The following is a 26,334-nucleotide window of genomic DNA, read 5'->3' as shown; positions in this document are numbered from 1 at the left end:
GACTTTGTTCAGAATTGAGTATCATAAATACAATCTCATGGTACATGTATGCATTTTGGAGAATTCCTGGGCCCTCAAGACATGTCTACATGTATATATGTAGCATCTTCTTTCTACATCATTTTTCTGTAACGTACTAACATGCTGCCAGAGTTGGTTGTCTGGTAACTTCATAGGTAGTGGCATGAGAATGTTTTGGTATGCTTGCTTTCATGCTTCCAACATATGCCCCCTTGAAGGATTTGTGTGTGCCTTTGTCGAGCTATTTATATCATTAAATAGCATATCCAAGCACAATTTACAATCTAATAGAAAATAAATTAATAAAATGTACCTCCCAGATCATTGTTAAGATTAAAACAAGGCACAGTATGTGCCAGGCATGATATAGCTGACGGAGGCTCGTATTTTACCTCCACAATTGTAAACACAGGGGCTTCCTCACTTTCTGGTTTACAGAACTAAACAAAAGTAGCTGTTGAGGAGTGTGTGTGGATGTCTCAAAGGAAAGGGCAACGTTGTCCATTGGTCTGAGCAGCTGTAGGACCTGCTGGTGGCTCCCCACACTTAAAAAATGTGCTATAATGTTTCTAGTGTTCAAAAGATTGCACCAATTGACCCAAATTTATGTTTTATCTGCAGACCACAGGCAGATTTAAATAATGATGTTGTTATGCACATCATTTCTCTTGCTTGAAACCTCCTATACCCACTCCCCATTCCCAAATTCCTACTGTGCACCCAGGATCTTCCCTGTGTGTAGCTTTCCTGATCACATCCGGAAATCAGCTCCCTGTATTGTAAGCTTGTTTAAATGTCCATGTGTGTGTATGTGTGTCTGTCTGTCTGTCTGTCTATATGTGCAGGCAGGTGCACGTGTGTGCATTTAAAGTGTACTTATCCTAAAATGCCTAGTAGTGTAATTTGCCTATATAATCTCCTGTAATGGGTAGCACTCTCTTAAGTTGGTACTATCTAAAGAGGTCATTGGTCATTAGAAAGCCATGGTCTAGGGAGCAAACAAAAATTTGCAAACAAACAAAAAGAAAACAAACCTCGGTTTGATGGTCTTCTTGGGAAGACCATCAGCTTTATAAACCAAGGTTCCTCTTCCAGCTCCATCTGTGAAAATAAGCTATTATGTATTATCTCTTTGAGCCTGAATTTCTTCATGTATAATAATGTAATAATGTATATCTTGCTGGATGATTGCAAAGATTACATAAGATAATGCATATAAAGCACTTGGCAACTGGCAGGCACAATGAAAGGTAGCTGCGATTATTCCACTTACTGAGGCATGGGGATAGGAATCCATTCTTGTCAAACGTGTGCTCTGTACCTGGCATTGACAGGTTAGCTCTTGCAGCTGTCACTGGGACCTCCTTTTACAGATGAGAAACTGCGTTCCTCAAAGGGTAAGAAATGCACCTAAAGCCAATCTGTGTTATAGCATGCCTAAGACAGGGGACGACCTTAGGTCTGGACCCCACCATCATCTCTGTGCCATGTAGCTTCTCTGGGAGATTTTGTCAACTAGGGGCAGAAGATATTAATCCACTCGGAGTATCTGTCACAAAACTATTCATATAGCAAAGAATTTTAAAAACAGAGTCAATTGTTTTAGGTTGAATAGTGTGCCCCCTGCCAAGGTCATATGTTGGAGCCCCAACCCCCAGTATCTCAGAATGTGGCTATATTTGGAGAAAGGGTCTTTATAGAGGGAATCAAGCTGAAATAAGGGCATGAAGGTGGGATCTGACCCAATCTGACTGATGTCCTTATGAAGAAGAGAAATTTGTACATAGAGATACAAAGAGGGAGTTTGATGTGAAGACACCAGGAGAGGACGGTCATCTGCAAGACAAAGAGAGAGACCCCACCCTCCAGCACTGTAAGGCCACACATTCCTGTTGTTGAAACCTCTCCCTCTGTATTACTTTGTTACTTCAGCCCCAGGAAACCCAAATAAGTGTTCACCAAAGGGAATGTGACATCATTTAAAGTTGCATGAGTGATTTCTGCTTTGCATCATGCCATGCATCTTTGTGATTCTGTTTGTAACTGAAATTAACCTCAGAAGTCTAAGCACTGAGGCCACTGCGAACATGACGCCTGGTGTATATATGATCTGACGCAGTCCAAAAGCTGAGCACTGGTAGCAGGTGCATTGGCTTCATGCAGAAGACAGCCCAAAGCCACTGGGGCCCCAATCTGCACACACTCATCCTACACCAAGAGTTCACAACTTGCAGGTTGTTCATTCTTTCCTAATTTATCTTATCACATTGTAAGTAGAGTCATGAAATCTAAGTTTTTAGATCAGATCAGCTACATGACCTTGGGTCATACTGTGGCCTAAAATGTTTGCTGCCTGTCCCCCTCAAATTCTTATGTTGAAATCCTAATCCCCATGGTGAGAGTGGTAGGATGTAGGGCCTTTGGGAGGTGATCAGGTCTTGAGGGCAGGGCCCATGATGAGATTAGCCCTCTTGTAAAGGACACTACTCACCTCCTCACCCATGTGAGTTACAGTGAGAAAGTAGCTTCAGTGGGCTCCTGCCAGACACGAGATTTGTTGATGTCATGTGCTTGGATTTCCAGGCTCCAGAACCTTGAGAAATAAATGTCTGCTGTTTATTAGCCACCCAGTCTGTGCTATTTTGTGATATCTGCCAGAAGAGACTAAGACAGGAGAGTTGCTTCTGCATCCCCAGGATGGCCCATTGTTCCCTTCCCCCACACCAACCTCCGGAGGGTATATGAGATGAAATTGGCCTTTCTTGGGAAAACACTGCACTCTTTGGAATGTTCGAAGCTCGTTCATGGACTTCAGACTCTTGGAACTTTGTGAAGCAAGTGTTTTGTGTTTCTGGATCTCTATTGTGGAAACTCTTTTCAAAAGAAGCAAAGTCAGTGGAAACCCAAAATGTACAAGTTCTAACCTGAGCAGAAGGCTTGGCAAGCAATGTCCTGTAAGAACGAAGCAGCCAGCATCCTCCCTCTAGAGACAAAACACATTATTTCTATGACATGCTTAGTCTCCATCTGCTCAGAGAAAAGGAGTGACTCTCCCATATGCCTTACCATTGGGCTGTGCCTACCCAGGATCATGGCTCGCCCCACAATGCAGAATCAAATACTAAGTAACTCTAGGCTGCCCTAATGGAAATAGCATATGGGTACTCAATGAGTGAAAACAAATGAATACCTTGATTATTTTGCTCCATTAATAAAGCAACTGCCACTAATAAAAGCAACTGCCACTAATCAGTGATCAGTTTCTAACAATTTTGGTAGATCTGTTATTCATTTTATCTGAAGAATTCTCAAGCAACACCCATCGTACTCATTGTTGAAATTATATATTCATGAAAAAAATTTAAATACCCCCAATTATGTTATATGGTCATATTTTCCACATAAACATAGGCATTTGTTTCCTCTAGCAGTACCCAGAGCCAGTGCAATATGTAATTTGCTAGGCTATTTGGCAACTAAGAATGATTAAGACCCTGCTGTTTGCAGTTAATATGGTGCATGACTTGAGTTTGAGGCCAGAAAAGGAAGAAAGGGTGGTATTGAACTGTTGCTTTGTTTGTGACAGTGAAAGTTCTGTAGCACATTGGGCCTCATTAGGTAGGATATTGCCACAGAAAGGACAAAAGGAAAAAGCTAGAAATAATGATTGCTTGTAATATTTGTATATCCCATTCTTATTTTTTAATAGTTGATTCTAAAGTTGCCATTATAAAGGAAAACACTAGACTCATTGTCTGGATGTGCCTTCCTGTGCCACATGGGACACACCATGTCATGATCACAGACAGCATCGCTCATCCTGCAGAGTGGTGTTGCCAGTCTTGTTCAGCAGTATAAAGAAGGTGAGGCAAGCTAGTGTCAGGATCGAGACAAACCCATTGAAGACGATTAACTAGAAGGAAGTGGGCAAAAATCAGAGATTTTAGGAAGCATTAAAGAAAGTCTGAAAAAAAATAAATGTTTATAAAATGAATGAATGAGTGACATTATTATTATTTTCTTCTGGAAGAGGAGTTACAGAATCCTTCAGATGAAATTATCAGGGAAGGAAAGGCTCTCCTAGGAAATAGGACAAGGCAACAGAGAAAGGCTGTCTCCCAAGGGCTGAGCTTCATCTAGAAAATTTTTTCCCTGTCCCTCCAAACCTCCCAGTGTGAAGAGAGGTCATTTGGGCTCAGTCCTCTAAGCTGCCTAGAGACAAAGGGAATGGCTCCTATGCAGCTCTGTAGTCAGGATGCTGAGTGACTCTGTGGAATGATAATGTCACATTCCTGTGCTCAAGTGTGGCCCCCTAGAAGGTCTGATTGCCAACCAGACCCATAGATGATAGTGACCAACATAGGACAAAAAGCTAGGGCAGGTGAACCTACAGATTGTGCATTAGTGTATCACACTCCAAATGCAAAGTAGGATGAACCCAAAATAATTGCATTGTTTATTTACAAGTGGACTTTTGTCTCCAGTCCTCCAGGACTATACATTAAAAACAATTGTTCAACAGGAAAGAGAGAGAGAGAGAGGTGGAGGGTGGTGCACCAGCAATAGATAGCACACTCATCTTGAAGGCACAGGAAGCTGCGCTGACCATTAGGAGTAAAATGAGCACAGTTGGAATGGAGGCATTAGCAGCCAGTGCGCTAATCAACTCTGTGGCCCTGTGGTCATCGTTACCACCACTAGAAGTAAGCTTGATGGAGTAGTCTCATGTCATGCAGTTAGGAATTGATGCAACACAGAGTTCTAGTCCAAAATATACCAAAGTTTAGCTCCACATCAATACTATTTGAGCCAGGGCCAGATTGCATACCACAGATCTCAGGGAGAACCGAAAAGCAGCAGCCTTCATAAGACCACAGGAGCCACCTTTGCAGGGCTGTACTTCAGGTGGACTTCAGGAATGTTTCACCTTTAAATCTTCAGCTGTGGCATGCCTCTGACCTTTGCCCTGGCTCTGTATTCACCCAATCAGTGCACTAACCCTATAGGGCTACATTATAGTACACCTACGCCAGCTTCATTCACATTTAATTTTGAGGTACCCCAATACACCAAAAGGCAAGCCTCTCTTTCTGAGACAATGAGCCATTGGGATGTAGGAAGCTTCTTTCTGAAGATGATATGGAAAGCATCATCTGGAAGTAATTAACTCTTGACCACATCTGTTTTCTCTGGGGCCAGGGCTGTCGCCTCCTTGGAGGGGGTCCATTGCAGCAGAAGCAGGTGGTCCCTTAGGCACACTGCTGTGTGGTAGGTTCTAGCCTCAGGTGGGATCAGAGGGCTACGGAATAGGTGGTTTCTGAGATCCTTCACAATACTTGGATTCTATGAAACTGTGGTATCTTAGACTCTTAGACTTTTTTTCCTTTTTTTTTTTTTCCTAAACACTTGGTTTTGGCAATGACTGAAGGATTCCAGAATATAGCCCTGGACTACTGCCCTGGCTTGGTTGCCTAGGAATAGATCTGCAGAAAACCTCATATTAAAAGAAAGCGCTGGATATGAAAAAATGTTCAACATCACTTGGCATCAGGGAAATACAAATCAAAACCACAATGAGATACCACCTCGCACTGGTCAGAGTGGCTAAAATGAACAAGTTAGGAAACAACAGATGTTGGCAAGGATGCAGAGAAAGGGGAAACTACATACACTACTGCTGGGAATGCAAAGCACTCTGGAAAACAGTATGGAGTTTCCTCAGAAAATTAAAAATAGAGCCGCCTTATGACCCAGCAATTGCACTACTAGGTATTTATCCAAAGGATACAAACAGTGATTCGAAAGGGCATTTGAATCCCAATGTTTGTAGCAGCAATATCCACAACAGCCAAACTACGGGGAAGAGCCCAGATGTCCATCGACAGATGAATGGGTAAAGAAGATGTGTTATATATATCACAGATGTGTGTATATATATACACACACACACATATATATATATACACACACACAATGTAGTATTACTCAGCCTTCAAAAAGAATGAAATCTTGCCATTTGCAACAATGTGGATGGAACTAGAGGGTATTATGCCAAATGAAATATGTCAGTGAGAGAAATATAATTATCATATAGTTTCAGTCATGTGTGGAATTTAAGAAACAAAACAAATGAACATAAGGGAAGAGAAATAAAATAAGATGAAAATTGAGAGGGAGGCAAACCATAAGAGACTCTTAATCATAGGAAACAGAGGGTTGCTGGAGGAGTGGGAGATGGGGTAACTGGGGGATGGGCATTAAGGAGGGCACGTGATGGAATGAGCACTGGGTGTTATATGTAACTGATGAATCACTAAACTCTACCTCTGAAACTAATGATAAAAGACAAGAAGGTGCTGGAAGTAGCAGGATGGATTGTGGGTTGGGTTGCAGAATCCACTGAGGTTAGATGCAGACCATTCATGGTCAGCAATATCATTGAGGTGGTGCCTCTGTGGGTCCAATATGTTTTTACCACCTCATCTTTATACATCAGAGGTGAATGATGACAGTACAGTGACTTGGACGGTTACTCTTAGATATTTCTGTGCTAGGAGAGAGAGTGGGATGTGCAAGAATCATCAGATTAGCCACACATGGAATTAATTAAAACCACCATATAAATGCACTGACACAGAGATACTCTGCTGCTTTGGTAACATCACCACCACCAAAGAAAACAAGGTTAAGATAATTTAGGTCATTAGAACCTGTTCTAAAAGGTTGTTTTGGAACTTTTATCCTCAAGGAGGTGGGAATTCGAAACATCCAGCACTCTCTGATATTCTAGGCTTAGTCTAATGTCTCCATCCACTGGAGACTATAGATCTGTCCCTGGGTTTCATCTCTTTAGGTAGTCAGGTGTGTGTGTGATAGTTCTCCTATCTGACTAAATAATCTATTTTTTTAACATGCTTCTAGGTGTGACTATCCTACATTTTTTTTTTATAAAATACTATTGAAAAATAACCTCTTTAAGAGAAATGAGACATTTGCAATTGTGAGGCTTTGCATTCTGATGAAGATCTGGAGACCAGTATTCTGAAGCTGGCTGTCACCTAGCCATTGTGACTCCTCCTATGAAGCTGGCCAGGGTGGGCATGACTCCCCACCTACAAAGCCTCTACTGCCTGGGGCACACAAGGCCTCTAGTAAGCAGGGCTGTGTGGTAACGGTGTGGGGCTGATATCTTTGGGTTGAACCATGTTTTTCTTAGGCATGAAAGACTAGAGGAAGAATATTTCTCTATCTTCTCTCCAAATATATTGTGCTTTTTGAATGTAAGACATTGACTTGTATTAAATCAATGTAAGCATGATGTAAACATGACCCTGAATCAGGTTTATGTCTCACTTTATTTAAGATGAAGTTAGATCAAGATATTGAAAAATGAAAACACCAGAAGTTGTAAGATTTATTTCCAACTCTTAGTGTTAATTTCTCAATATAACTCAAGTCTTGAGCTGCTGACCACAGAGAAACCAGCACCCTGAGTCACTAGCATGAAAGGCAAAGCCTTCTGTGGTCATAGCCAAGAGAGGGCTGGAATTCCCACTTCCCACTGTCTGCTCTCTCGGATGATGAACAGAAATAAAGAAGAGATCTGGATGCTATGAGGCTGATCATCCCCATCAGAATAATGTCCTCTGATTTTCTATGACCACTGCCAAAGACAAACCTGGACAGTTGTTAAAGTGGACAGAACAATTTTTTTTTAAAAATTATTTATTTATTTGATAGAGACAGCACAGAACAAGGAGCAGAGAGAGAGGAAGAGAGAATCTGAATTCAACTCCCCACTGAGCTCAAAGCCCTACATTGGGCTCCATCTCATGACCCTGAGATCATGACCTGAACTGAAACCAAGAGTTCGATGCTTACTGACTGCACCACCCAGGCACCTTGACTGAATAGATTTTAATCAATAGCACACTAATGCAATAGGGAAAGAGTCCATTGTGAGCTGAACTCAACTTCCATTGGTGCCGAGATGACTGGGCTTTTTAAAGAGAAAATTGAGAATAGAGGGGATGAAGTGAACAGGAGCTCCATGGAGCCAAGGAAAGAAAAAAATATTAAGAGCTGGAAGGGGGGTGGTTTGGGTGTGCTAACTGGTGCTCACTGAAGTAGGTTCCTGCCCTCTACAGAGATGGGGCAATGAGACCTTGTCTTCAGGTGTCAGCTGCAGCACATAGTGGGTCATCTGTCTGCCTTGAGTTTTCTCGGGCAATTTAAGGGAGGCTGGGGTGGCCCTAGGGACATGCCCTTCAGCTGTTAGAAACTGTTCCTATTTGTTTAGGTCTTTACAGGTCAAGATTGAGGCCTCCTGTAGAAGACAGCTCCGTGAAAATGGGATAAAGTTTGGTCAAGAGAGAGTTTTGCTACCTCTCATGGAAAGGGTTTTTCTCTATTGAATTTTTTCATTGTTTTTTTCTTGACTAGTCTCTCTTTCCCTCTGCCTGTCTTGTTTTATTTTTAGGTGTTACTTCTCCATCCTGCCATCTGCCATTCTCTTTGCATCTTCCCAGAATCCTTAAATCTGTTCATTAAATACTTCCTTTAATAGATATATTTTTCTACCTGCAGTTCCCATTCCTTAGACTGACATCAGAGAGAGCTTGGGTTATAGAAAGATGATTCCACTGGCATTTAGTTTTAGAAGGGAAGAGACACCTGATTGCTCAGGTGACACATAGCATGACTTTTCTTCATAGGACACAGTGAACATTTGGAATCACAGCACTTTATGAAGTGGCTGTTTCATCTAATAGAGGAAGAAATTAAGGGCAAGAGATGAACATATTTCTTTTTGGGGTGCTTTTGACAGCCACTGAGTCATGATGAATTGAGGGAAATTCCAAGAGACTCCTGAAGACCCTCTCACATAACCATTTCTATGCTGACAGCGTGCCACATCCATGGGGGCTCTGCTCAGGCCTGAGTGTGCTGATTTCCCAGACCCTGCAGACCACCTGTGCACCCTGCCAGTTTCAAATCTCAGCTTTGTAATGATTTCTGTTTCTCCCAGCCATGCCTTTTATTTTAATTTTTACCCTGTGTCCCAATTTCCTTCCCTCCTACACTTCCTTCTAATCCAAGACTAGACTTTTGAAATTTTACAGCAATGTTGATTCCTTCCAATTTTGGAGATTCTGTTGTGACATATTATTGGCTGGATTGTGTCCCCAAATTCATGAGTTGAAATCCTTATCCTTAGTACCACAGAACATGACCTCATCTGGAGAAAAGATCTTTGTATCTGATCAAGTTAAAATGAGGTCATGAGGATGGCCCCAATCCTATATGACTGGTGTCCTTAGAAGAACAGGAAATATGGAGGCAGACATAGATGAGAGGACAATGATGTGGAGACTCTGGGAGAGGATGGTCATTCACAGGCAAGGAGAGGGGCCTGGAACAGAGTCCTCCTCCTGGTCCTCAGAAGGAACCAGCCCTGAGATACCTCGGTTTTGGATTTCCAGCCTCCAAACCAGTGAGAAACATGTTCCTATGTGTAAGCCCAATAGCCCTTGGTGCTTTGCCATGGCATCTCTAGCAGATGAATCCATGTATCTTCCTGGGATATGAAGTATATAGGTCCAGGGAAACTGAATGACTGGAAGATTCCAGCTCACATTTCAAGGTATTTTCCCTATGAAATGAATTGAAGCTAGAGTGGGAAACCCTAAAATCTGCCACCTTGGTCTCCACTGCTGTCTATCTTCTTGGTGTGCAGGCTGTCTCTAGGGGGGACTTCATGAAAGCTCGGCATTTCTCAGAGTGTAGTTAGAGAAAGAAACAAGGACTGCCTCTTACAAAGCAGGGTGCACATATCTACAGAAGCTGTTATTTCTCAATAAAAGCTTGGTTTAAAGGAAATGTAGTTGGTTTTGCGCTCAGAGAGATTGTGTATGTCTGCTGATCTTTCTTTTCAAATAACTGTGCTTATTGGTAGAAAATAGAGTTGGAAAGATAGCCAAAGGCGTGCTGAGGGTAGAAGAGAAAATGTGACTTTATAAAGGTCAGCAATGAAGTAAAAAAATTGATTGCTAGAGTAGGATTTCAACTTTTAGGTCTATATTTATTTTTATAAAAATAGAGATACCAAGTAGATTCTAAAAGCCATGTGAAAAGTCAGCAAATACTCTGTCAAGCCGACTTATTGCTGACTACTGTATAAGTCCGACAGTGGATGAAAAGAAGAATAACACAACACTGACTTGTCTTTTGGCCTTTTCCTTTGGTTAGTGTTAAAATTATGAAAAAAAACATATACAAAATGTGTGAAGGACAAAAGTTATGGTAGGTGTAGCATCAGTGTTGATGAGCAAACATTGCATCATTACCTTATTTTAGTCCTAACACTGACTTTCAGAGGGACACATTTCTATTTTCAGAATGTGCACAAGGAAACTGAGGGTTGGAGGGGATTGGTGACCTGATAGTGTCATCGAGCCAGGGGGAGGTCACGCTGGAGCCAGAACTAGTCATGGACCTCAAGTCCACGGCAGGGTCTGCCTCAAGATACGTGACCTGCAGTCACGCAAAACCCCATGGTCAGACATCCCTGAGGACTGCATAATGCTTTGCTCTCACTCGCTTGAAATTCTTAATGATTTTCAGACAAAGGGATTCCGTTTTCATTTTTCGCTGGGTCCTGCTAATTATTTAGCCAATCCTTTATCCAGGCAGTGATGTGTGTGTGTGTGTGTGTGTGTGTGTGTGTGTGTGTTGAAGTCAGATAAATTGCATGAGTTTTTCTGCCATAGTTTTAGTGTTATTGCTCACTTTGAAATGGTTCAAATTTATAAGTGATTATTGAATATAATTGGATGACTGGGAGATTTCACAGTAAAGAAACACACATTCCTTTGGTGGCTGCCAAATCCTTCAACCTCTTCTGGAAAAGCAGCAATGATGTATTCATACTTCTTTAACCATGACGTATAAACTTGAAGATTCTTAGAAGAAAACTGGGCAATTATATCCCTTTGAGGTATATCAACATTTTATCACCATTTAAACTTGAGAAAAAATTTAAATATTTCACTAAAAAGTGTATTCCAAGAGAGCACTTTTTAAGAATTAAAAAGCAAAATAAAACACTTGATTTTCCTGTACTTAGTTATAAACAGAAACATTGATTTTCATAGAAAGACAGGGAGGTTTTGAATCATTGAGTCAGATAGACTTGGGATCAAATGCAATTTCTAGAATTTACTAGCCTATCACTTAGACTATCTAACCTTATTTATTTAACCTATAAAATAAAATAATAATACTTTTTTGCAGAAATATTTTTCACATTCGATGCTGTATGGCTACAAATTAATTACAAAATTAATAAGGTACAAGCTATCTCCTTAAAAATTATTGTATTTTATTTCATGGAACCATTTCTTTAAATATTTGGTGATATAACTAGGTGTAAAATGTTTAATACAAGTGATTAATCATAAAACTTTTATTTTTTATTTTATTTTTTTAATTATTTATTTATTTATTTATGATAGTCACAGAGAGAGAGAGAGAGGCAGAGACACAGGCAGAGGGAGAAGCAGGCTCCATGCACCGGGAGCCCGATGTGGAATTCGATCCCGGGTCTCCAGGATCGCGCCCTGGGCCAAAGGCAGGTGCCAAACCGCTGCGCCACCCAGGGATCCCCAATCATAAAACTTTTAATAAAGAAGTTGAAATCATGAGGGTATCTGATGTATACTCTTAGGACACTTCAGAAAGAATTTTTAAAAATTGGTAAAAACTTGTGACCAGGATACAAGTCAAAATAATATGCAGCCTACCTCAGTGCAAGAGTTGTTTCTGTAACAAAGTAAAGAATTAAAGGCCACAAAAACCCCTGAAAATTTTAAAGAATTAAAGGCCACAAAAACCCCTGAAAATTTATCAACAACAATTATTAAATACTGTATTGGTCAAAAGGGGAACCAATCTGAGACTGTGGGTCATGTCTTTCAGTTTGCTAGGGAGAAATTCTTCTTTTGCTCCTGATAGTTTCTTTTGCTCATTGGCTGGTGTATCCTAAATTTACAATCATAATTTAAGCAAGGAGAATAAAAACCGGGATCTATTTTCATTTTACTTTGAATGACCAGGTCTGATGCAGTGTTATTTCTCAGAATATCTCCTCTGCTTGGTCCCCTGCTTGACAGAAAAGCTAATTAATTAATAAATGAGTAAGGGGAATATGATGCAATCGTCAAGGGAAAATTCTGTGTAAGAACCAAGGCCCTCTGACATCATCCTGTAATGAGACTTTCTTCCCACAGAAAGCTGAACCTGGGTCTATTATTCTTCATCTAGGTGTTATGACAAAGTTCAACTCCTCTCAGAAGCTAGGCTATGTCCTTCACAGAGAAAGAGAATTGCTAATTCCCTGTGTAAAGTTCTTTGCGTTGTTGTTATAAAAAAAAAAAAATGTTGGCTAGCTTTTGCAGAATTGGATGAGGAGAAAGAACAAGAAAGAATGTGTGCCGTTCAGTTGTGAGAAATGAGGATATGACCAGAGTCCTTGGTGGCTTATAGTTTCTGCTCTGAGAATGACAACTGAAGAGTTCACAGCCATGCTTGCAGAGAGCTGGTCCTTGCTCTTTGATTGCTCAGCTCTAAAGTTTCACGTTTCTCCAGGTCATCTGACTCCAGAGACCACGTGATTAGATAAGGGCATGGGCCCTGTACCATTTGCATCATTGGATTCCCATCTTCGAGCAGAGAGCAAGAGTAGCCTAGGCACTATCTGAATATATTTGAATATATTCAGCTGATGGGGAATAAAGGGATGGGAAACCTCAATATGCTCCCTGAGTGTGTTGCCATAAAAATTGTGTCATTGCAAGCAGGAAAGGTATCTAAATAGATCTGATAGCAGCCAAAGTACTATATCCTAATGTTTCCAAAGTCCAAAATTAGAGACTATTTCTATGTTGGAATGTGTGTGATCTTGGCGACTTAATGAAAAATTGGTTTTCCTAAGGCAAAATTTAACTGAGTTGGTGCTATGCTCTTGGAGACTTCTGCTGTAGCTGGTGATATACTGAATATTCTAAATGCCATTGTTTGAAACCAGGGAACAGTGGATTCAGTGTAGACAGAAGTGAGTTATGTAAACACCTAATGTTTACATTAGGTGACACTATAAAACAGAGGCAATGAATTGTAAGGTGGTAAGACTATTTGTATCTTATGTCATTCACTGCATTTCTGCGTGTGTTAGGGAATGCAGTGCCTACAGAATTTTACAAGTTCTATAAAGAATTATATTTCTCTGATTGTTTGCCTGCTGAGTGCCAGTGTTTTGACCCTAGGATTTAGGTAGAGCACATCAATTCCATGTACCTGCCTAAACTAATATTTACAAGGCTCATAAATCTAGATTTTACAAAATGTAAAAACAGTGAATCCACCCTGTACAGTGAGAGGCACATTTTACAATGGAGCTCCATCCTGTCCAAAGTAGAGCTCCCATGGGCGCCACAGAGCCTCCTCTCTAAAGGCTGGGGACCTAGGACAGGGTTGTGCCTGCCTGTCTAGCTAGATCTCTCTTCTTGAATTGTCCTTATCCTACTGACCTTCTTAAATGTAGTCTAGGATGCTCTATACTTGGTTGTGGTCCAAGGTGATATCTATTCAACATCTTCTCTTCCTTCCTTCCAAACAGAACTCCAATTTGTTCTAGTATCCTGCCTCATCCTAGGCCAGAAGGTGATCTTGACACATTCACACCAGTCAGCAGATTCCTCTTAACTATTTCTGGTCAATGTAAGAGCAATTGCCTACATAGTCCAATGTGAGGAAGAAGGGAAGATCTCCTCGTGTCTTTCCCATTGCACACGGATGAGGAAGCATTTTGTTCCAAGTGGGTCAAGGAGATGTGAGGACCAGGAGAGGAACTAGGCTTTTGATTAAACTGAGGCCATGATACACACATTTTTATTAAAATACCTGTTAGACATGTGGCATACATGGGACAGATCCTGTCAATAATGTTAACAAAAGAAAGCTTGGGGCCAACATAAATATTATTTATTCTAGAACATGTCTGCGGATCTCACCTTAGAACTGTCCATACAATTCTTCTAAATAGTATCAAAGTAGAACCAAAACAAAATAAGCTTTGTCTATAGAGAATCACAAAATTACTCTATTTCTATAGTAAGACCATGATATGATGTGCTCCACTTGTAAACCAAAATTTAAGTAAATTTTATATCATTCAAATCAGAGGTCGCTTGCAGAATTTTTTGAATGGAATGTTCATAGTCCTAGTGCCAGGGTCCATGTGCAGGTCCATGTGCAATTGTTGGGTATTGGACTATCTAGCATTATTTAGGGTCCAGAGAAAAGATTCTTTACTGCTATCATGAAATATTTATCCAGACATTAAGGTTCTGAGCTTCCATCTACCTCAGTTGAGGTGTTAATTTTTGGCATCAGTAGCATCCCAGAGCTCTCCTGGGTGGTCTCCTAACTTCAGTTTGTTTCCCACCACACAACCTTCCACAAAGTAGGGATATCTCTAAAACACAAAACTGATTACATAATTTCATCATGTAGAACTTGCGCATCACTCATCTTGCCATAGAAAGTCAAGTTCAAGCCCTCAGCATGGTGCACAGGGCCATGTGAGGTCTCACCTCTGTGCTCTCACCTAGCCCTTCATCCCACTCACCATGCATCCTAACGTCGCTCACATGTTGGCAGTGCTCCTGACACACCATGCCTCCTTTACTTGACCACCTAACAGAATCTTAGCCCTTAAAAAAAAATCCTAATCATCATAATCCCTGTGATTCTTTCCCACACCACCCACCACAAGGCCGGAGGTACTAGTGCTTCTTCTTTAAACACAATGATGTTTGTGCATGTAATGTATCTGTTAGTCTATGCTTCTTAAGAATCTACCTTTCATTTGGAATGGTGGTTATCAACTCATCCTTTTGCCTCTTTCCTATCTTACCATAGTGCATAAGGGACCGATAAATTGTGATGAGTGGACAAAATGCTACTTTAACCAAGTTAATCCTTGGATATGCAAATAACTCTACAACATGCACAGATTTTGGAGGAAAAGAATAATTACAGTTTAATTGCTTATTTGATATGAACATGTCAGGAATACATGTATATATACCTTATGAAGGCACTCCACGCTTTTTAAGTGCCAGTAAGCATAAGAAAAATACTATACCAGCGATGCCTGGGTGGCTCAGCGGTTAAGTGCATCTGCCTTCAGCTCAAGGTGTGATCCTAGAGTACCAAGATCGAGCCCCACATTGGATTCCCTACATGGAGCCTGCTTCTCCCTCTGCCTATGTCTCTGCCTCTCTCTCTGTGTCTATCATGAATAAATAAAATATTTTTAAAAAAGAAAAGTACTATACCAGAATCAGTAAAAGATATACAGATTATACAAAACAAAATAAATGACAACAGACCATGTCTCTGCTAACATCTTGTGGAAAACAAAAACCAAAAAGAAAAGTGAAACAACTTGCACACAGAAGTGCATGAATACAACATCTCCCAAACACACACATACACAAAATCACCATCTTCTGTATTCAGTTCTTGGATACTACTGGTCACTAATGTAATAGATATTATTGAGCACTTGGTCTGGTCAGCCTTGGAATATGTGCTAGGAATAAATGCAAAGGAGATTCAACTTTTATTTTCAACATTACAGTCTAGGGGCACCTGGGTGGCTCAGTGGTTGAGCGTCCACCTTTGACTCAGGTCATGATCCCGGGGTCCCAGGACGAGTCACACATCGGGCTCCCCACAGGGAGTCTGCTTCTCTCTCTGCCTGTGTCTCTGCCCCTTTCTCTGTCTCTCATGAGTATATAAATAAAATATTTTTTAAAAATCACAGTCTAATGGGGCAATGAGTCAAGAGCCTACTGAGGCTAGTGGGCGAGACCAGCAGTGCCAGAGGTGTCTGGAGAAGACCTTTTCTGTGTCCTGGGAGGAACTAGCTCGGCTCATTCTCGAGGGGCAAAAAGTAGTGTCCAAGGGGAGTCAGGAAGTCGTTCTATGTGCCTCTTGCAAAGGACCTGAGGCAGAAGGTTTTTTGCCACCTGAGACCTCAGCTTATTGTTTCCATTGCTGCTGAAAGGTATTATCCCTTGATGCCAGTAATGATTCTGAAATATATTTTAATAAACAACTGGTTTTATGGGCATTTGTACTTACCAAGTGCATGCACTGACCTAACATGTGTTTATATGTCTTAATTATCTAATCCTTAAGATTTATGAGATAAATATTCCCATTAATCTCTGTGTTATAGTCAAGGAGACTGCGATGCAATAAACCTGCGAAATTCACCAAATAGCATTCAGTCCAAAAGTGACAGTATATTAATGAACCAGGATGGGAACCCTCACATTCGGATACACTGATTTCAGGTGGCATAAGACTGGGATATGGATTTGCTCTTCTGTATATTCCCTGCTGATTCTTGCCAGGGACTTCCTTTGTGCCTGGTCATCTTCAAATACGTGAAGGTTTTTCATATGCTGCCATATGTTATATGTTATTCATATAGAATAAGTAATTAAAGTCTAATAAACTAAGGAAAACCTTGCCCTCTAAACTTTGTGGGTGTCTGGATACTGCATGCTATAAATAAAGTGGAACCTAGAAACCACTACAATTTTTCTTACTTCTTCCCATCTCCTGGTGAGATTACCAAACTCTTTCCAGACCCCTATGGGAATCCCTAGGGCACATTTCTATTTTCCTGGCAGGTTGACTTCTGCTTTTCAGCTCCTTGGTTCTTGGCATCTCTATCTTTCCTGGTGTCCTTCAAGTGGTTGGTGGTCCCATTCCTTCTATACCAAATATTCCTATGGCTGTCCTCACTGGGTCCTCACCTGCGGAGTATGGCTGCCTTGTTTTCTCTCACGCCTGGGACCGGCACTCCCATTGCAGCTGTTGCGGGTACAGTTTCACTCTAAGCCATATTCATTGAAACTGGAGACAGTCCATCTAGCCGCTTCCAGATTTCCCGATTTTAGGACTCACAAGCTAAACTCGGCTTCCATTTTCCTTGTTCTTAGTTCTAAGACAGCTTTGCACAGGACGGGGATTGTCATGAAAACCCAAGAAAAAGAGTGTTCCAAAGAAGAGTGATTAGGCTACAGCCCATCAACGTGCTTCCTTCTCCCAGAACAAAGGCACAGATGTCATTATAATAACCTAGAAGATGCAACCTAGAATACTAGAATGACCCGAAATATTTTTAAAAGCTGTTTCTGCAGCCTTAAGATAGTCCCAAGACCTGTCAACACAGAACAAACTCTCAAGTGCAGGGACCTCCCACTGCTGTGCATCAGGAAAGGAGAGCTCAGAGAATTTCAATCATTTCCCCGAGATCACACAGCCAGTGGATGCTAACCCAATGATTCCAACTGATCCCAGAGCCTCTGCCCCTCTTCCCTGTCGCTGTAAAACTCAGTAGCTCTGCTACTCCCAACTGTGTGCCCTTGGGTAAATGAAACCTCTTTCTGCCTCAGTTCCAGGGGCCATCTTCAGGGACATTTACAGCCTGGGTCTAATAACTCCCTTCAGGGGCCATCATGAACTCAACTGAATGAAAATGGAAATCTTAGGTCTCAAACACATTAAAGGATTTTCTCCTCCAAAGACAAAGCACATTTTAGCAAAAGAAAGAAGCTCTTCTCCGGAAGGACGGAGGTAAAAGGAGAGGTAAGCAGAGGAGGCCCCCACCCAGCTCTTTCACTCCCAGCAACTTAATTGATTGGATTTTTCTTTTTAACTTGTTTGTTTGTTTGTTTTAACCTGACTCTCATTTTCACTGGATTCCTTGAGAAATCCCAGATGGAATAACAAAGCTCACAATCTCCGCCTAGCCTCCAGGCTTGCTAAAACAACCCCAAGAAAAAAAAGCTGTTAAAATCCCTGTTGAGAAGGGATGGCCATCTGCTTTAACCAGCTCGATCACCTTTCAAATGGCTGTTGATAAGGCAGGATAGGGCTCCTTTCCTATCTCTCGGGCTGAGGCTTAGAGGGAATCTGAGAAGTCAGGAACTCAGCAGAGCTTTAGAATGTGAAATGAAGGCTTAACTCTTACATGGCCAGGAACCACATCTCTATTCCCCTGCCTTGTTTTGAAGAACGATTTATCTTCCACCTTAAGTATCACAGGGAAGTATGTACTGCAGAGGTTTCTTTGGAGACATGGTTGTTGTAGCTGTTTTGTCCCTAAGAAAAAGAGAGAAAGAAGAGAAGCAAGCAAGCAACAAGGAATCAGTTTCAGAAGGAGAGAGAATGGGAACACCTGATCCAACTCCTTTTTTGGAAGGTGTACTGGGGGGGAGACGTGAGTGCTGGAATATTTCCGCTTTCAGGATGGTAGACTCACATTTATAGTCAGTCTGTTTTTGCTATGTCATATGTGGTAGGGTAGGATATCAGAGGAGGAGGGGCCACTGCCGCCATTTTAAATGAAAAATGTCTCTTCTCCTCACGCATGGTGCTATAATGTGGCACAGATGGAAACGTGTGCTTTTCTGTTTTAGTGTTTCTGTGCATTACCCAGGCAATAAATACCAGCCAAATCAAGCTGTAATTTCTAAAGTTCCATATAACCTATTTTACCAGTGTCAGCTGCCACAGCTTACAGATCCCCTAGAGAAAGTGGCCCAAGCTCCCAGCTTTTTATAGGCCTTTTCAGGGAGATCTGACAAATAAAATGTATGGAGAGCATGGCTCATACTTTTACTATCCATACAGTTAATGCTGCATTTGCTTGTTACAGTTTACACAGTTGCATTGTGCAGACTCTTTCTCTTTGCACTCATATTTATTTATTTGTTTGTTGGTGGGTTGGTTGGTTGGTTTATTTTCTTTTTTAAAAGTAGTTTTCAATTGTTGTGAGAGCTTTGTCTCTCTTTCTTTCTTTTTTCTTTTTTTTTTTAAGATTTTATTTATTTATTCATGACAGAGAGAGAGAGAGGAATAGACACAGGAAGAGGGAGAAGCAGGCTCCCTTGGGGAGCCTAATGTAGGACTCAATTCTAGGACCCTGGGATCATGACCTGAGCCAAAGGCAGATGCTCAACCACTGAGACACCCAGGTGCACCCTTTTGTCTGTTTTCTAGGACAAGTACACCCTGGGTGAGAGCCAGGAGGGAAGATTGTTTTACAATGGAGTAGTTGCTTCCCCCAGGATTCAGTCAGGGTCCTATGGGCTTTGAACACAAGAAAACTGGGCTCCTGCATAAAAAAGTAAGGAGATTTTTTTTTCCAGTCTTAATGCAATCCTTGAAAGAAAAGAGACAAACAAAAAGATTAATAGATTCAAATCTGGCCCAGCTCCACGTATAAGAGATGCTCATTGCCTATCATGAGCAAGGTGGTAGGGGTTTTAGAAGGCTTATCTAATTTACTCACAACACACCACAAATTGGGGGTAGTTATTGTCATTTACAGATCAAGAAACTAAATTTCAGAGCTGCTGATGACCTGTAATTCACACAGCCGGGATTGGTGTGGAGCTGGAAGATGGCATAAGGGATCAGAAATACTATGTAAATAGATGATAGATGATGGATAGATAGATAGATAGATAGATAGATAGATAGATAGATAGATGATAGATAGATAGATAGATGTATCCAATGATGCTGCCTTACATATTCTGTTTCTGATAACTGAATAAGCCTTAGTGTGGCCAGCAAAAGTCCATCTTCATGCATTTGGGTTCAGTATGTGTCCTCGGTGGTCACATTTTTGCACTAATCCAGTGAGCTGCTTCCACTAACATGGGCTTCTGGTCTGGCCCTCCTAGACTGGTGGGCATCTACCTTCCCACTGTCCAGGAACCTGGGGTGTCAAAGTCAGTATGTGAGAAGGATAACCTTCAGGGAAGGACTGAGAGGATCAGGGAAGACCCTCCATTTTTCTTTTTAAATGAAAGTGGCAGGAGCAGTAGGATCAAGGCAAGTTAACAGCCCCTCTGCACACAGTTGACTGAGCCTTTACAAGGGGCACTTCCCAGATGAATTTTCGACAACCTTCCAAGATGACCTGTGCCTGCAACAAACTGTTCCCACAAGGGTGCCAGTGGAGAGTTAGTTGTCATTGGGATTTTAGAGCTGTGGAGACTAGACTTTTACTTATTTGCAGAAAAGTTTCTCAGCTTATTTTGGGGGAAATTCCCAGTGCACACATGGGAAAGGCTTGATTCTCAATCAATCAAAGGTTTCCAATGGTATGTGATGGATTCTGACCTGCGTTTAGTAAATTCTTCTTTTTCTCAATTATCACTGGGAAGAAAATAATTTTAAATATGAAAGGCATTTCTAAAAATTAATTTCCAAAAATATTTCTAAAACCCATAATGTTGCAATGGCTTCACTTTTCCCCCTAATGATTAAATCCAATTCTTAACACACCAGCCTTTCTGACGCTGACCTTGCACACTTTCTCCATCAACATTTAAGTCTTGCTGTTTGGCCAACATTGGGGAAACTTCCATCAGGCCCCTCTGAGCATTCTTCTGTCCCGTCTTTGTTTTGCAGCCCAGCGAAGGCTCTGCTCTTTCTTGCATCATGTCTAGGTCCTTGGTCTGCCTTAGCAAGAACCCTCCACCCTGATGTCCTCCATTAGCAATTCTGCGTGGGCAGGCCCCCTCTCACTGTTCCCTGGCTCAGTCCTCCTCCTCTTTGCCCCAAGAGGAGCTCAGCACAGTCCCTCCACCTGTTGCATTGTATTGACCAAACTCTTCTTTATTATCTTCATAAGGGTCAGAATAACTTTTTCTTTATCTTCTTTCCTTGTCAGATACCCTGTTTTTAACAATACCAAGATACTTTTCATTTTGTGAAGGAGCCGCACCATGCCTTTCCCTGTTTCTGTACCTTTTTATGCACTGTTCCCTTTGAAATGCTCCTTCCTTCCTTCTAACCCAGGAAACCTTTGCTCTGTACTTAAGGTTCACACCAGATTTTATTTCCATTGAGTCCCTGAGTACTTTGAATTTACCCTTACGAGGCTACTTATTACCTGCCACCTGAGTTCCTTCGTCTGTCTCTCCCATTTCCCATGGGCTCCTCGAAAGGGGTTCTGCTCCTCATAAGGCCTGTTGTACCCTTTTCCTCTGCGCCCAGTGAGGCTGGGTCCAGGACTTGGCTTCCCATAGGAACTCTGGATGCTCATGGCTGGAACGGATGCAGCACGACGCAGAGCTTCACGACACAGAGCTTCCTTTCAAAGCAATCACACTCCCCTTCTCTTTATAGTAATTACATGAGATTTTCACTGGGAAACTTTTAGTTCCTGTTTTTTTTTTTAAGTGTTTTTTTTTTCCTTAAAAAGAATAATCCATATTTAAGACTTGTCACCAATGTATACTGGCCTCTCTAAATGTTTCAAATTGTTTTTTTCCCCCTTTTTAATATTTTGGAATGTGTGCCTTTGTGTTCTACTTTGGGATTAGAAGGCCCCTATTTACACATTCCAAACATAAGTTATCTATTTACTCTGGACCCTAATTGGGAGATCCACAGGATATCCTTTCTCACCTTTGTGACTATTCTTTTTTTTTTTTAATTTCTATTTCATGAGAGATGACATCTTGTATATAATTGGCGGAAAAATTCCTTGATAGACCCTAATTTTAGGTTTCCCTAAAGATATATTTCTTGGCTACTTAGTTATGCAGGCTGATCGCATCATATTCAGATGACCATCACCTGCATTAATTGTGTAAGATGCATGATTGGCTCCTTCCCACCTCCCTGTTCCTTTTCTTTTATCTTATTTTGAATAAGGATAAAATATTATGATATCTAATCATTTTAGTTTCACTTGAAAAAAAAAACTTTTGGTAACAATTATTTTAGAACTCTCTTTGTATCAGACAGAGTTAAATTCTCTTTTAAAGGTGTCAATAACCCTACCATGTGTTATTAAAATATGTTTTTAGGGCAGCCCGGGTAGCTCAGTGGTTTTTCAGCCCAGGACCTGATGCTGGAGACCTGGGATCGAGTCCATGTCGGGCTCCCTGCATGGAGCCTGCTTCTCCCTCTGCCTGTGTCTCTGCCTCTCTTGTTCTCTCTGTGTCTCTTGTGAATAAATAAATAAAATATTTTTCAAAAAAGAAAGAGAAAATGTCATTATTAAAAATATATATATGTTTTTAATTCTTATTTTGCAGAGCAAAATAAGGTGGGTGATTTGTCCTGTAACATGAGGCTGGGGAGGGCAGTGCAGGGACTCCAAAGCTGGTCAGAGTCGCCCCAGCTCAGACCTGGCCACAGCCCCACACCCCAGCTTAAGCTGATGGGCCTGTTTTGTTACTCATGATTTTATATAACTTTAGTTCTCCTCTAAATTGCTTATCTAATGATATATTTTACATAGTTTTGTATCAGTTCACACTTAAAGAATAAAAATGTTCTTGGTTTGCTCTTGGTTTTATTAAGAGCTGATAGAAGGAATTGATATCATTATCTGGGTACATGGCTGGGTTCAGTTTAAACTCCATCTGACCAGCTTGTATTGGGTCCTTCATGGCACGAGTGGGAAGGAGAACTGGCCGATTGTGTGTAAAAAGTCAGCTAGACCTTCCTAGATTAAGAGCACAGGTTCTTATTTCCAGATGTAGATAGAGAATGTGGTGACGAGCTTTGATGTGAGGTCGCCGTGGGTGAGGGTGTCATCTGTAGTGACTTAGACTTGACCAAGTCGTTTGGGCTCTCAGAGTGCCAGCCTCCTGATCTGAGGCCTACAGCATCTGTCGTGTGGGATCATTTGGAAGGAATCATGTAGAGGGCCTAGCCCCGTGCTCATACTCCGTAAAGCCTTTTCCTTTGGCCATTAATTAGCTTTGTGACCTTTAGGGCAGTTTCTTAACTTCTCTGTGACTGGCTTTCTTCTTGTCAAGTAGCAATATTAATACTTGTTTTATCTACACTTAGAGGTTTTTATAAGGGTCAAATGAGATAATACACTTGAAAGCATTTGGAAAATATCCAAATGTAAGCTGCCAGGATTAATGACAGCCATTGTAACTACACCAGAGAGGGGGCGCTGGGGAGAAGCAGACTGGTTGTTGCTCTACTCCAGGGATGGCAGTAATTGCAGTGATGCTATTGTATTAAAAACAGGGTTTTCTTCCTGTTTGTCAATATAGGTATAAAACAGGAACCTCATGGATTTTTCCTCCCAACTTCAAATGAAGTTTTCTGCCTGTTATGTCATGTAGTCTTTTCTCTTCCTTTGCTATACAACTTTTATGATAAAATTGCATAAATCTTCCCTTTTAAATCTGTTGTATTATTTGGTATTAAACTGAACATATGTTTATTTATGTATCCCTCACCCTTTGAGGATGTGAGCATATGCTTTATTTCGACACCTAATATGAAGAGAAACAGACTTTATTTTTCAGCGTGGTTTAGGCTTCGAGAAAGTACCTTTCCTTAGTTTATGTGCATATCCCTGTAAGATTTCCCAACATCCTATAGCATTCTTATGGAACCACAGACTAATAGGGACATTTTGACGTCTGGGCACAGATGTCTCTGTTAAATGAGCTATAGGAATCCATGGATTAAGGAACACAATTCCCTGAAGAATTTACCCCTATCGGGTGTTGGATTGTGATTGCAGCAGAAAAACAGAAAGTTGAAAGCAGTGTGTGGGAAGAAAAAGAATCAGAAATACTAGATGATGCAATCTGCCTAAATGTAATCAGATGGCAGTAGATAACCAGACGCAGGGGACGTCTCAATGCTCACCAGCATCACCTTCCGTAAAACGCACAAAAATAAGTAAATAAAAATTCTGCAAGCTAATAGAATTTAGAAAGATTCCTTTTTTTTTTTTTCTGTTTGAAAATGATCCTGCCATCTCTTAAAATTTCTAAGCGACTCCAACATGGTGCATAGATGCTCTTCAGTGCACGGTTCTGAGTAGATCAAACCCTGACCGGCCCTTTTCTCTGGGCCTGGAGAACACGTGTGGCCATGTTGAGAGCCCATCCAAGCCCAGTGGTGTGGCCTTTTCAAATTGAACTTAAACCATTTGGTATGCAAGTTCTTTTGGTCCTGGCCAAACATGACTTCCTGTTTCTGAGGAGAAAGGCTTAAAAAGTCTCATAAAAAGACTCAAAGGGCTTCTTGGATATCAAAGGGTCCTTACAAAACATTGTTTGACGAGTTAAGTGTATGGAATAAGAAACACACGGAATTCATTTCCTTTAAAATGCACATGGGATTAAGAATTATGGAGAAAAGGGCTTTAGGAAAATACATTTGAGTTTTTATCAAACTTAACTTAAAATGTGTAAAACATAACTTGAGTTGCATTAAATATATAAATCATGGCTAAAATTATCTCTTAAAATATATAACTGTTTATACACAAGAATATACTCATACAGAAGATGAACTTATAAAATAATGTGGTAGATTTTCAAGATTCAGGATAGAAATTTACATCCCAAAGGATATTCCTTTCGAAATGGACAACTTACAAAGAAAGATCTTGCATGACTCTGCCTCCCACCACCAGCATCACCACAAAACAGCATGCCTTCTTTGTTTAGAAGTTGTCTTCAGGGTTTGGAAATATTATTTTGAATAGCTTCAGTCTTCATTTTATGGCTATATTTGGAAAAATCAAATTTCATTTAGAGTCAAGTCTCATGTATAAATTAAGTGATAAATCTGGGAATTCTAATTTAGGCTTAAGAAAATCAGATGTGATTTCATTGTGGGTCTCTTAAACTGGTTCTCCGACAGTCAAAACAGAGGAGATCCAAAAAGTATTTAGAGCAATGGAATCATTCTTAGAAAAAAACATTCAGACTCATCAGATGATTATTTCAAAGGATGATACCCATTTACATGGGTATATTTTATGACATCTGTTCAAAACAAATCCCATTGCTTTATAATGGTTATGTGTTTTGATGTGTGTGTTTATGTGTTAGCATAGAAAAGATAAGAGGGAAAACATCAAAACATTGACAAGGGGCTTCCCCAAATGGTAGGATTATGGGTGATTTTTTATTTTTTGTGCTTATAAATGAGCAATTTTTTAAAAATTGTTTGTTAGTACTATGCTGGTAAGAGTTTAACCACCAACTCTCTAAACAGATAAACAAAAGCAAACTCAGATTTGTAGTGTTTACCAATTTCCATGGTGTAAATATTCCAACTATGGCTTATTTTGTTATCAACATGACATCAGTGAATGGATCACTAGGAAGAGACACCCCTATTTGCCTCTAGCATACCACTGGCACACCCGTTTCTTTCACAAACAGGAGGATATTTTACAGCAAGAGAAAATGAGAACATAAGATTACACATGACTATACACAAGGTATCACCCTAGATTTTTTTTTCATATATATGTGTTTAATGGGAAATATCACATTAAAATATTTAGAACAGTTATCTCTAGATGTATGGCACGTTTCATCTTAGAACTAACTTTAATTAAGGTGATCACATATTTTAGTTTCTAAATTCTAACAGCCTTAAGAGTGAAGAGGGGCATTATTATTAGTTTTGCAGGGAAATGGGCATTAGCTGGAACTCTCCCTAGAAAACCAGGAGATATGGTCATCCACTGTATCCTTAGCATTTCGAGAACCCCTGGTCATGAGCAGAACCTGACTCTTAGGTTGGTATTGGGGGAGGTGCTGTGCATTGAATCCTGACCTTGCTGTTTCTGGTATGTCTATGTGCATTAATGCCTGCTGTGTGATAAGCACTGTGACAGGTGCTAGGAAGGAGGACCTGGCAGGGTAGTTTGGTAAGCTCAACAGAGATATTTCATAAGGCATGGAGGATTGTCATGAAGCCTGAGATTTCAGAATGGAAGGGCAGGCATGCTCTCTTGTCCCTATGGTGTATTTGGACAGAGTGGAGGCTAGTATCCCCCAGTATTTCCTCACTTTTCCTGGAGACAGGTGATCAATTCTCTGTTATTTAGTAGGAAGAAAGGAAACACTCTGGATTTCAAGCCTGAAGCTTCACTTTCATTTACGTGTTGAATCTGGAAAAACCACATCTTCCTACTGCCTAGAGAAAATCTATATGGTTCTGAGATGGACTCGTATGCGTTATTTAAACTTTACCTCAATTCTCATGCCCCCTCCCCCCCGAAGGGCTCTCTGTTGCATGTTGATCAAAATCTCTATCTCTTAGGGATTCTTATAGTACTTGTCATTGGTGCTCTCCTGTAGTTGATCCTTGCTGTAGGTATAGTATCTTATCATAGAAGGTTTGTTGTTAGTTCTCAGTATATATTCT

General features: G+C 40.7%; 1 long non-coding RNA gene across 1 annotated transcript in view; it reads right to left on the bottom strand.

Annotated features, from left to right (window-relative positions):
• Positions 1-3,715: 3,715 nt before the first annotated feature.
• LOC112664892 (uncharacterized) overlaps positions 3,716-26,334 on the bottom strand; it is a 72,975-nt gene continuing 50,356 nt past the window's right edge. The window contains exons 6-8 of the long non-coding RNA XR_003140085.3: positions 24,546-24,675; positions 18,134-18,264; positions 3,716-3,934 (exon numbers count right to left, since the gene is read on the bottom strand). This is a non-coding gene — a long non-coding RNA (uncharacterized LOC112664892). The remainder of the gene's footprint in view (positions 3,935-18,133; positions 18,265-24,545; positions 24,676-26,334) is intronic.

This window comes from Canis lupus, chromosome 17 (genome assembly GCF_003254725.2).
Source record: "Canis lupus dingo isolate Sandy chromosome 17, ASM325472v2, whole genome shotgun sequence".
Lineage (NCBI taxonomy): Eukaryota > Metazoa > Chordata > Mammalia > Carnivora > Canidae > Canis > Canis lupus.
The sequence above is the reverse complement of the archived record's forward strand: the minus strand, read 5'-3'. Positions and strand labels throughout refer to the sequence as shown.